Source organism: Berghia stephanieae, chromosome 5 (assembly GCF_034508935.2).
Source record: "Berghia stephanieae isolate SIO BIC M18660-M18661 chromosome 5, UCSD_Bste_1.3, whole genome shotgun sequence".
Lineage (NCBI taxonomy): Eukaryota > Metazoa > Mollusca > Gastropoda > Nudibranchia > Aeolidiidae > Berghia > Berghia stephanieae.
In genome coordinates this window covers 5,939,117-5,951,767 of record NC_088364.1, presented here as the reverse complement: position 1 = coordinate 5,951,767, position 12,651 = coordinate 5,939,117, and the positions used below count along the sequence as shown (strand labels likewise).

The 12,651-nt window shown below is 38.6% G+C and overlaps 1 long non-coding RNA gene across 1 annotated transcript in view; it reads left to right on the top strand.

Annotated features, from left to right (window-relative positions):
* The window catches only part of LOC144972298 (uncharacterized), a 175,832-nt gene extending 163,936 nt beyond the window's left edge, over window positions 1-11,896 (top strand). The window contains exon 3 of the long non-coding RNA XR_013645337.1: window positions 11,810-11,896. This is a non-coding gene — a long non-coding RNA (uncharacterized LOC144972298). The remainder of the gene's footprint in view (window positions 1-11,809) is intronic.
* Window positions 11,897-12,651: the final 755 nt, after the last annotated feature.

Sequence of the window (12,651 nt, the reverse complement as noted above, 5' to 3'; positions counted from 1 at the left end):
TTGACGTCATTCAACTCTTTGTTATTGTTTTTAGACAGCCAGTTTGGAGATTAGTTCACACTAAGTTTTAAGAATCTACCTAGATATACATCTTGCTACTAAGATAGTTATGCCACCGTATGATTCGCTATGAAACCTATTCATTGTTAATTCATTGTTCGGGGGACTGGTCACACACTTCGAACGCGTTTTGAACCAGAAGAGGAGAAGGTGTGATGTCACGACACCTACTTTCCATTTAGGTTAAAGTCAAAATGATGTGATATAAGTAAATTTTGAAATAACGTTCGCTCTCCTCAATAACGGCATTTGTTTTATCTCATAAACTACAGTAAATATTGTAGATAGACGAAACTTGACGTCACTCACCTCTTTGTTATTGTTTTTAGCCAGCCATTTTTACGAGTAGTTCTCACTAAATTCTATCTATCAGACTATAAACGTTCAAGGTTACACATAGTTCTATGTATCGGTACGTTATATATGACTGGCGATTGTTGTGAGTAAAATACCTAAACGCACAGCATCGATATGAGTTAAATAGCAACGGAATATTAAACGATGAAAGGAGCTGCTGGACAGGATTCTTAACAACAAATGTATGGAAGACATCAATCTATCGCATGAATGGACATTGGAAAACCGTCGAAACTGACATCAGTTGATGGTATGCGCTTAGTTAAATTACCCACAACATCTGCCAGCCGTAAATACCGTACCAACACAGAAAACTATTTGTTATCTTCTACGTTTATAGTCTGATTGATACAATTTAGGGAGAACTACTCATAAACATGGCTGGCAAAAAACAATTTAAAAAGTGATAAGTGGCGTCAGTTTCGTTCCTTCTATACTGAAACAGTGACTCTCAAGTTATGGTTCTGTCATCAGCAGCAGCAACAGTAGCAACAGCGACAACAGCAACAACATCGACAACAACGACAACAAAACAATACTCATCACAGGGATTACGGACATTGACATTTTCACACAAATAGATAGTATGCGTTTGGCTTAGATTCTCACAGCATTGCCATCCGGAAGTATAACAGACCAACACACAAAACTGTGTGTAACGTGTAACCTTAAACGTTTATATTCTGGTTAATACAGTTTAGTGAGAATTACTCATAAACGTGGATGGCAAAAAGCAATAACAAAGACGTGAGTGACGTCAACTTCGTTTATAATAATAATATAATATAATGAACTTATATAGCGCCTAGTTCCAATTTAGAATTGCTCACTGGCGCTTTACATCAACACATCATGTATGATATACAAATATAGAACTGGCATGTTGAAACCACACAAATTCGATGATAACATAATATATTATAATAAAATACATACTAAGAGTCCAAATTATATGCCCTACACAAAAGCTCAGTTTTTAACCGTTTTCTAAAGATAAGTGGATTTTCACTATTTTTAGTTTCAATATTGATGGAGTTCCACAGTCGGGGGGCATGGTGGTCAAAGGATTTCTCATGAAAAACTAACGATTTTGGGGGTTCCCTTAGGATATTTAAATTAGCAGATCTTAAATTTCGACTGGGTTCATAAAGGTGGATAAGTTCCTGAAGGTAAACAGGAGCAGAATTGTTTAAGCAATTGAAAACATGGGTGAGTATTTTAAATTCAATTCTAAACTTTACAGGTAGCCAGTGTAGGTCCTCCAAAATCGGGGTTATATGCTCACGCTTTTTTGATAACGTTACCAATCGAGCTGCTTTGTTCTGTATCTTTTGGAGTCGATTAATGACATTATTATCACAACCATAGAGCAAGCTATTGCAATAATCAAGGCGGGTAAGAATCAAAGAGACCACAAGAAGTTTAGTAGTATCAATATCAAGAAGCCTTCTTATAGCACCAATAGATCTAAGATAAAGATTGCAGGATCTAGTTACATTAGTGACATGGGCAGACATGTTTAATTTGGTATCAAATAAAACTCCTAAGTTTCTCACAGGTTCTTTAGTGATGGGAATTACACAATCAGAAAGATTCAGATTAAGCGTGGAAAGGTCCACGAGGCCCCGTCTTGTAATTTGCAATGTTTTTTTGTTTTTTTTGCAATCTATAATGTAGTATGCGCTTTGCTAAGAAGCTCACAACATTGACATCCGGAAGTATAACTGAAGAACACACAAAATTATGTGAAACCTTGAAGTTTATAGTCTGGACAATACAGTTTATTGAGAATTACTCATTAACGCGGATGGCAAAAAGCAATAACAAAGACTGAGTGACGTCAACTTCCTACTATCTATAGATTTATGTAGCTACATAACCAAACTTTCACCAGATAACAACAGTGCTCCGAAAACGTACATCTTGAAATGTTTTGTCAGAAGCGACGTCCCTCAAATATCGATCTATTAAAATGACTTCGTTTAAGTTACAGATTTGACAGTTTTTGCAAAGATAATAATTATAAGAAGAAGAAGAAGAATTATTATAATTTTTATAAGAAGAAGAATGATGGTGATGGTGATGATAATAATAATAATAATAAATAGCATTTCTATAGTGCATAATCGTGACGATGTCTTGCTCTATGCGCTGAGTATTGCAATATCATGACATAAAATCAAGTATTTGTAACAAAGATGAGGGTTATTTTGATCGTTCGATATTTGAAGGACGACAAAAGTGTGTTAAATGTCATAACCCTCATATTCTCCACTATTGTTGCCACAGATTGCTTTCAATTCCAAATTGTGTATTCTTTTTATCTACCGATCATTTTTCATTCATTTGTCCTTATATCTGTGTTGATGTGTGTGTGTGTGTGTGTGTGTGTGTGTGTGTGTGTGTCATTTATGTATCTAGCACAGTGCATTGTGTGTTATATGTTATGTTTGTTTTGATTCAATCAGCACCGACAAGAAAATCATGACACGAGTGTGATTGCAGCAGTTCCTGTGTGGCTGATTTCAGCGTCATTGTCGAAAATTCAATAAGTTAATGGCTTATCTTTGTTCCCACTTTCCTGGATCAGATTGGGGATTACTTGCTTTCCCTTTTCTGGCTGAACACATTTAATTTTCGTTTTTGCCAATAGAAAACAACATTTCCTTATTATATAAATCTATTTATTAACCCCCCCCCCCCCCCCCACCCCCCACACACACCCAACTTGCCATCATGAGGTTGGCTTGAATACCTCGTTTTTTTAGAACAAACATTACCAGTTACAAAAGTAGCATAAGGGGAATTTGTTTTGTTTTTTTTTTACTTACAGAATTGTAAAGCTTTGGAACAATACCAAGCATGAAACGTAAAATTCTGCAGACAGATGCCAAATCATGTTTGATATAAAAATAATCGATTACCGATGTGTGTGTGTATATATATATATATATATATATATATATATATATATATATATATATATATTATATATATTATAGTTAGGATTACAGTTAAATACACGGCGTATTCAAAGGGCAGTTCCTAAAATAACGATTCATGTGATATGATAATATGGTATGATATGATATGAAATGATTTGATATACGAGGGTGAATCAATAACTAATGGGACAAATATCCCACTGAGTTCATTTCTTTTTCATATGACGTCGCGTCATATTTGGCTCAATTGAACTGACACGTGTATTCTTTAAACCAAAAGTTAAAAAATGTCAATTCTGTCAACTATTGACAAAATTATGACGTTCAAAATGGCTGTCCTCATGGATATCCCTCAGCGACAGAAAGCTATCATTGACTTTCTTGTTTTCGAAGAAGAAACCTCGAGTAACATTTTAAACGCATTGGTAAAGTCTATAAAACAGGCATTTTGTAGAGGTAGTCTTTTAGGTGGGTTGAATTTCAGTCCAAGAGACAATCATTGGAATGGCGACACCCCTCTTCCCCAAAGACCAAAAACTTCAAATTTGAGAAATCAGCTGGGAATTTATGCCAACATTGTTTTGGGACATTAGAGGTGTTATCCTCGAGGATTTCCTACTACAGGGAACCACTGTCAACTCTGAAGGGTAGAAATAGACATTGAAGCAACTGAAAGCAAGAATTCGTCGAGTTAGACCGGCTTTGGAGATGGAACGAGTATTGTTTCTTCAAGAATATGCCCTTCCACACACACATGCCTGGAAAAGGGAGGCAATTGCGTCATTTTGATGGACAACGCTGTTCACCAGACTTGACGCTTTCGGACTTTCACCTTTTTGATCCACTGAAGGAGTCAATGAGGGGCCATCGCTTTGAAGATTATGAAGAAGTCAAGACAGTAGGGAAAAATTGGCTCAAAGTTCAGTCAACTCATTTTTACGAGGACGGGATACATGTCCTTACAAAAAGGTGGACTGTGGCTATTGAGAAAGGCTGAGACTATGTTGAGTAGCATTCTACTCGGCTAATGCCAATGTTTAATTTGAGGCATAATGCATGCTATTGATTCTATTTGTTTTAAAGTAATAAACAGAGTCCCATTACTTTTTGACCCACCCCCGTGATATGATATGATATAATATTATATGGTATGATATGATGTCTGAAAACTAAAACTCTCCAATCTGAAAGTTCCGAGAAGTTCTATTTAAGCACAGGTCATGTGACATTAATTCGTACTACGTGGAATCTTCTGAGTCTTTCAGTGGTTGCTCCGAAAATAAATACGGCATAAAATGTGCAAACATGTGACACAAAGCGATATTAGTTGGGGATGGACCGAGTGCTGGGAATTGAATTCATAGACACAAATATGATACTTGGGGTAATTTTCCGGAGGGTAAATACTTTGTCTCACATTACATCATTTCCACCACTACCACGACCACCACCACCATCACCATCATTATCACTACCGCAACCATCACCACCATCCTCACCATCGCCTTCGTCATCTCAACCACTGCCACGATCATCATCATCATCATCATCATCATCATCATCATCATCATCATCATCATCATCATCATCATCATCATAATCATCATCACCATCATAATCATCATCATCATCAACACCATCTTTATCATCACCAATACCATCACCCTTACCAAAAGCAACATTATCACCACCACCACCATCATCATTATCGACACCATCATCATCATAATTACCACCACAACCACCAACCCCATAGACATCAGAGACAAGAAGACTGTAACAAGAAGCGATAACAACCCTTGGAATGCTTGGTGGGAAACCCGACACTGAGACACATAAACAAACAGCTACTTTACACGCTCTACACCTGTCCTTTGCCAACGTGATGCAACTTTGTATCCGATATATTGGCGTACATATTAGGTCTTTGATTGACACTGAAATCACTAAAACGCTTGTCACTTCTTTCATCCTTAGTAGATTTGACTACTGCAATGCTCTGCTCATTGGTTGTCCCAATACTCTTCAACAGTCGTAACGTCACTTCCTTCCTAATGACGCAGGGTAACTTAGTAACTGGCTCTAAACTATCGGAACAATGGCGGACGCCCGTATGAAATATTTCTCCGACGAGCATAAACGCGTATCCAGAGGGGAAAAAAAAACATAATTATGATCATGTTTTGACTTTAAAACATTCTGATCACAAGAGATATGAAAAGTTCTAGCCAACATGAAGAATAAACAGTACCGATTTTCTTAGTTTAGAACCAAGATGGCCGCCGTTGCTGGGCGACGTGATATCAGACTATTGAATCCAATTACAATATTCAAAGATTGCAGAATGTTCAGAACAGGGCGGCTAGATTGGTGATGTTATCAAAACGTGAGGATCTTATCTCCCCTGTTCTGGAAGTTCTTCATTGGCTGGCGGTGAAGCAGCGCATTGAGTTCAATGTGTTATGTTTTTGTTACAGCTCATTTCATGGCCTGTAACCACATTATTTAAACGATCTTGTATCTCATTATACACCTTGTAGATCGTTAAGATCTAATATTATGCTTCTTCTGACAGAGGTAGCTACCCTCAAAGTCTTTGTTCCACAACAAATCCTTCCTAGTGACTGCGTCCAGGTTGTGGAATTCCCTTTCTTATAATACTAAGAATAGTAAAAAATTAGAAACCTTTAAAAAGAAATTGAAAACCGAATTTTTAGAAGAGCGTTTCTCGACGATTAATATGCTTTATGTTTTAATTTAGGGTAGTAATGTGCATGTAAAGAGTTTGCGTATGTGGACACGGAGAAGTTTCCGTATGTGGTGTACGGGCGTATGTGTGTGAGCGTTAGTGTGAATGCTAGTTTATATAGTCTGAGTGATTGTAAAGCGCCATAGAGCACTTGTCAGTGGATTAATGGGCGCTATATAAGTATATTATATTATTATATTATTATTATTTATATATATTTCTATATCCCTCTCTCTACCTAAATATCTCCCTACTATCTATTCATCTATCTATCTTGTTTCTCTCTCGTCTTCTATTTTCTTATTTTCTCTCTCTCTCTCTCTCTCTCTCTCTCTCTCTCTCTCTCTCTCTCTCTCTCTCTCTCTCTCTCTCTCTCTCTCATACTCTAATTACTGCCCTATTACTTTCACTTCATCTCCCTTATTCTCCACTCATACAACCGGCATCGCCCTTCCTCTACAGAGCAATAATTGATTAATGTCGGGATTGATTAATTGTTACGGTATATCAAACCCACAGAAAGGACGGGAAATAAAGCAGGTAGGGAGACAGAGCCATGCATACTTTAATTTCATTGTACTGCCTGACCGGATGGTCGTCGAGGGGAAGGAGGGGGGGGGTGGTCTTGCGAGTTGCAGCCTTCACAATCTGGTGCCACTCAACAATAGACCATCAAGGTCTATTCACTCAACTTAATCTTTGCTGGCTTTCATTATCAACTGGTAAAAAGTCAATCCTGTCCATTCCTTGATGTTGTCCTACACATTTTCGTTTGTTTCCCCCTTCTCCGTTGACCCTCCACTGGACTTGCTTGAATGCCTTGGACAATCTGTTGGGTCTGACCAGATGTCCAAACCATGAGAGTTTCCTTCTTTTATCCATTGCAAGAAATGATTCATGTCTTCCCGCTAGCTTTCCCGCTTCTTCAAGAATATCATTGTCAGTTCTATGTTCCAGGTTTGATGCACGTCACCTCACTTCACCTCATTCTCCCGACAAAGGTGGTCGTAGAGAAGATGACTACAAATGACTTTGCAGTATGTAAGGGCCCTCCATTCATATCTGTCTTCAGCTCTCCTCATTAGTGTTGGGCTGACACACGTAGTAACTGTTATTATTAGACCCTTTGTTTTTCGGGAAAGCTCACGTTGACTTTTTATCAAGGAGCACATAATTACTGAGATATCTTAAGATTATAAAACTATTTTTTACAGATTGATTTACGAGTAACTTGCAAACCGTTCTTTAATTAATGGTAATTCTTAAACCCGTTCATCCAAATAGTTATCTAGAAAATCTGCTAGGGCATAATGGTCGGTCCTATATTTGACCTTGGCCACCCTGTTGCCAGATTCATTTGACCTCGTTCGAAGTTTCCAACGCATCAGTCAGTGCTTTTATAGTCTATGGGAAACGGGAGGTGGGGAGGAATCCTCGCAGAAACTGGATACTTCTTCTTCTTCTTCTTCTTCTTCTTCTTCTTCTTCTTCTTCTTCTTCTTCTTCTTCTTCTTCTTCTTCTTCTTCTTCTTCTTCTTCTTCTTCTTCTTCTTCTTCTTCTTCTTCTTCTTCTTCTTCTTCTTCTTCTTCTTCTTCTTCTTCTTCTTCTTCTTCTTCTTCTTCTTCTTCCTCTTCTCCTTTAAAAATGTTTATTCTTATTCCTCTTTTCCCCTGATTTTGTCCTTGCGTTTGAATCCTACTTGGTGAAGGACAGCTATTGTCTTCCTCAGCTCTGTCAGGAGCCCATACCGTTCAGTCTGGAGAGGTGTGGTACCAGACCAAAAATGTGCATACTTTGTGAGCAGGGTTGGAGTATATGGTGGGCGACTTCTCCTTCACCACAATCACACATGCCTGTTTCTCCTTTTGAGAAAAAACCTGGTGCATGTGATTGTGACCTGACCGCCAGTCTAAAGATTGTGACCTGTCTTTTCTATTTAAAAGTTTGATTGGGTCACTTTTACCAGTTGGCCTTTGCTATATATAGAACTGTAAAACCTTAATCGACAAATAGGCGTGAACACAATCAAGATATCAACCTTGCGCCCTCACGGGCATACACAAAAATGCCCCCCCCCCCCCCCCCCAACCCCACCCCACTCCATCACATACACACAAACACACACACTTACATAGACACATACGTGCATGCGTGATTAGACATATTTAAATGACTGTCCACCTCACCCCCCGCCTCCCCCCCCCCCTCCCCTTCCCGCCCCTTTATTGACTTACACGAGAGTATGACTAGACAGGGTGTAGTTTTTAAGTTTTAGACAATATTTCACTTGCTGCCTTTTTAAGGTTGGAGAATAAGAGAGAATTAAGGACGGTCGGTTCCCTGGACATCAAGGCGCCTAATGACCGGTCACTATGTTCTGTGTAATTAAACTTTGAATTAACGAGTGGATCTGGTTTAATCTTTCATCTGTGCATTTGTGTGAGTGTGAATGTGTGTGTGTGTGTGTGTGTGTGTGTGTGTGTGTGGATGTGTGTATGGGTGTATAATGTGTGGGTATTGATGTGTGTGTGGATGTGGGTGTGGATGTGTGCTTGGGTGTGGGTGTGGATGTGTGTGGGGGTGTCGGTGGGTGTGTGTGTCTATATGTGTGTATGGAGGAAATCGACTTTGATGAAAAGTCTATTGAACACTCACAAAACACTTACAATTCTCCCCCCCCCCCCCCCCAAAAAAAAAAACAAACAAACTGTTACTTCAATCTGACCTGGGGCTCCGGATAGCTCAGTTGGTATAGCACTTGCTTCACACGCTCCGGATAGCTCAGTTGGTATAGCACTTGCTTCACACGCAAAGGGACCAAGATCGATCCCGAGTGCAGTCGATATTTTTCTCCGACCCCCTGTTCTCCTGGCAGTAAGTGGGTATATGGTAGCGGTTAGATCTAGCTGAAAGTACTTTGTGATATATTGGCGTCTTATCCAAAGGGTAACAAGCAATTGCTGTTGTCCGTTTCACACTATAGAAACCGGGATAAACTCCGGCTCCATGAGTTGTTAGGCTGTGCAGGACTACAATATGACCTACCGTTTGAAAACACTATTATGTCGGGGTGACCCTGGTGTTGGAAAGTCAAATTATGAAAGTCTAACTGAGATACGAAAAGTTGGTTTTTAGCGTTCTAAAATACTATATAGTCAGTCTCTCTCTCTCTCTCTCTCTCTCTCTCTCTCTTTCTCTCTCTCTCTCTCTCTCTCTCTCTCTCTCTCTTTCTCTTTCTCTCTCTTTCTCTCTCATTGAAACATGTTGAAAATGTTGCTGCCTGAAGTTCGAAGAAATAAATAAATATAGGAAATTGAATGGAAGCTTCAAGCTAATCAACAAAGACAGCTAGTTTAATGTGGAAATTTCCAAGGGGAAACCCGACATGTCTACATCATCTGCCTTTGGTGATGGAATTGAAGCTTCCATTAATTTTCCTATTATGAAAATGCAACCCAAGTCTTCCTACATTTTCGGATGTAGGTTTATATTATGATTTTCAGTAGTTCTCACTCATCGCGACATAATACTATTTTAAAACAATGGGTCACATTTATCGTTAGATGAGAATTTAATTTTCTCCCAACTTGTCGAGCAGACCTAAGCCTAAAACTATTTGGAACTTTTTAAAGTGTACTTTTAAACGGGTATGCTGAGTGGCTTTGGCCTTTGTTGACTTGAATTTTGCTTTAATTTGGTTAATAATATGTCTCTTAACCAGTTAACTGGCGTACTCTGAAAAAACACCCGTATTTAAATTTTTGGCCAGAAAACTCAAAAAATATAGATCGATTTAAAGGACACTCGTCTTGGCAAATCATCTCAAACCTGGGACCTCAATTAAGTCCAAGGTTTGAGACTTTTTTGCCAAGATACTTGACTTACTTGACTTAGATGCCTTTCGCGTCTCGACCGAAAGATCGGGTCGCCTTGGCTGTTTCCAATATTTCCTGTGTGAGGTGTCTCCAATATTGCCGGTCCTCTGCTAGGGTTCTCAGATTTTCAAGGTCCCCTGCCGTTATGAGACTAATGCTTTGTCCAAGTGTTGTGAGGTTTTTGTTTAGGATCACGGGGAGTGTTGTGATCGGTCTTCCTCTGAAAAGGTTCCCGTGTTTTTGGAAGTATCCCGACATGGCTTGGTTTGCTGGTATGTTTTTGTCCCTGCGTAGTATGTGACCGAAAAGTTGCCATCTTTGTAAAATGTCAAGGGAGATTGGTCTTTCTTTTGTGATCTTATAGAGTGATTCATTTGAGATCTTTTTGGGGTATTTGATGTCCAGTACCTTTCTTAGCTGTGTGCGATGGAAGGCATCCAGATGTTCTTCTTCGGATTTTGTCAACGCCCAAGTGCCGCAGTTATACAGAAGTACCGGTTTTACAAGATAGGGGTCATTTAAATCGATCGATATTTAAAGGACGAGTTTTCTAGCCAAATGTTTAAATACCTGTCTTTCCAGAGTTTGGCAGTTAACTGGTTAAAATGACTGAGTAACAGCTTTTTTAACAGGTCCCGCATATCATTTCATTTGTAATTAATTGGATTCAGTAGTCTGATGTCTCGCAGCCTGGCAACGGCGGCCATCTTGGTTCTAAACAAAGAAAAGCATTACTTTTTATTCTTCATGCTGGCTAGAACTTTTCATATGCCTTGTGATCAGAATGTGTAAAAGTCAAAACATGATCAAATTTATGTGTGTTTTTTCCTCTGGATACGCATTTATGCTCGCCGGAGAAATATTTCATACGGGCGTCCGCCATTGTTCCGATAGTTTAGTGCCAGTGTTACTAAGTTACCATGCGTCATCAGGAAGGAAGTGACGTTACGGCTGTTGAAGAGTATTTTTGGTGATGAGATGGTGACTGTAGGATTGTGGGATAGGGCAAGTGGGGGGGCAATTTTACATTAGACGTGGGTACTTTGAATTTCTTTGATAAAATCTTAGATCTCTGACACATGATAGTTTGTATTTGAAAGTGAAAACGAGCTTGAAAAGAAAGACAACACGAAAATGTAGCAATCTGAACGCTTTCTTATTCCCAGAATTTTATTTCAAAAGCCCTTGCCTTTAGTGTATAGTATGCTCAACTACACTTGAACTTTTTTTATAAGCGCAATTTCCTTTAAACGTGCTCAAAGAGCTTTACAACTATTTAATCTACATTTTATCAACAATGTGACCCAACGTGTCGGTATGGTATTATGTATGAATGAAATAGATAAAGCAATTGAGTTTGAAGTGAAAATAATGAGAATGAGAAAAATTTAAGAGACAAAACCCTTTCTCTCTCTCTCTCTCTCTCTCTCTCTCTCTCTCTCTTTCTCTCTCTCTCTCTCTCTCTCTCTCTCTCTCTCTCTCTCTCTCTCCTCATTGATGCATTTGATTCAACTCAAATTTTATGACATGGCATATAATTATATATGGGGACCATATAGTTCAGTAGGTAGAGTACTCGCTTCACACGCAAAGAGAGCGGATTAATTTCCAATGAAGTTGATTCTTTTTCTGCCCCCCCCCCCCCCCCCCGCCCTTACCCACCGTCCATCCAGTAAGAATTTTGACAAGTTGTTTATCATCTTGATATTTGTTAGTAAACCTTTTCTGGCTAAAATATTAAAAGCGGTTCAGTCATTTATAGCAAACCATCTTATCATTAGTAATAAAGATAATAATAGCCTTCAATGTTATTCATTTTTAAGGTAAATTCCATCAGAGCAAAGTCAACCTGGATGATATGGTTTCCATGGTCAACGAGAGAAAGTCCAAAGACAGGGACATCAATTGTATAGGAGTGCCCTTTCAAATAAAAGGTTAGTTTCTCTATAGATTCTTTGAACTTTCAGAATGAAATTGTCGCCATTGTCCATAGAGACAATCTTTCATTTGGTTAATGCAACAGATTATGAAAAGGATCTCATGATCAAACCTTGCTTAACACACAAGAAGTATATGCGCAACGCTTGCGAACATTTACACACATCCACACTCACACAAACACACACAACACACACACTCACACACACACAGACACACACACACACACACACACACACACATACCAGTGAAATATGCGCTTGGCTAAGAAGCTCACAACGGAAGTATAACGGACCAATACACAAAACTTTGTGTAACCTCGAACGTTTATTGTCTGGTTAATACAGTTTAGTGAGAATTACTCATAAATATGGATGGCAAAAATCAATAACAAAGACCTGAGTGACGTCATCTTCATTCTATTTATACATTAAATACCAATGAGATGCTCCGTTCAAATACTAAATCTCACAAAGAACTGTTTACCAATGTTTTCCTGTAGAATAAATGAGGATGACGTCACTCAGCTCTTTGTTTGTTACTATTTTTGACCGCCAGCTGGGTGATTGTAATAAGAATGAATTGAATTTTTTTTAAATGTTAAACACTGTATTTCAATTTTATTGTATTTTAACAATACCAAATCTAAAACTATTAAAAGGGTACAATAAATGTTTTATTGCACCAATTTTGTACATATTTGGGAAGTGGGGGGGGGGGGGGGGGG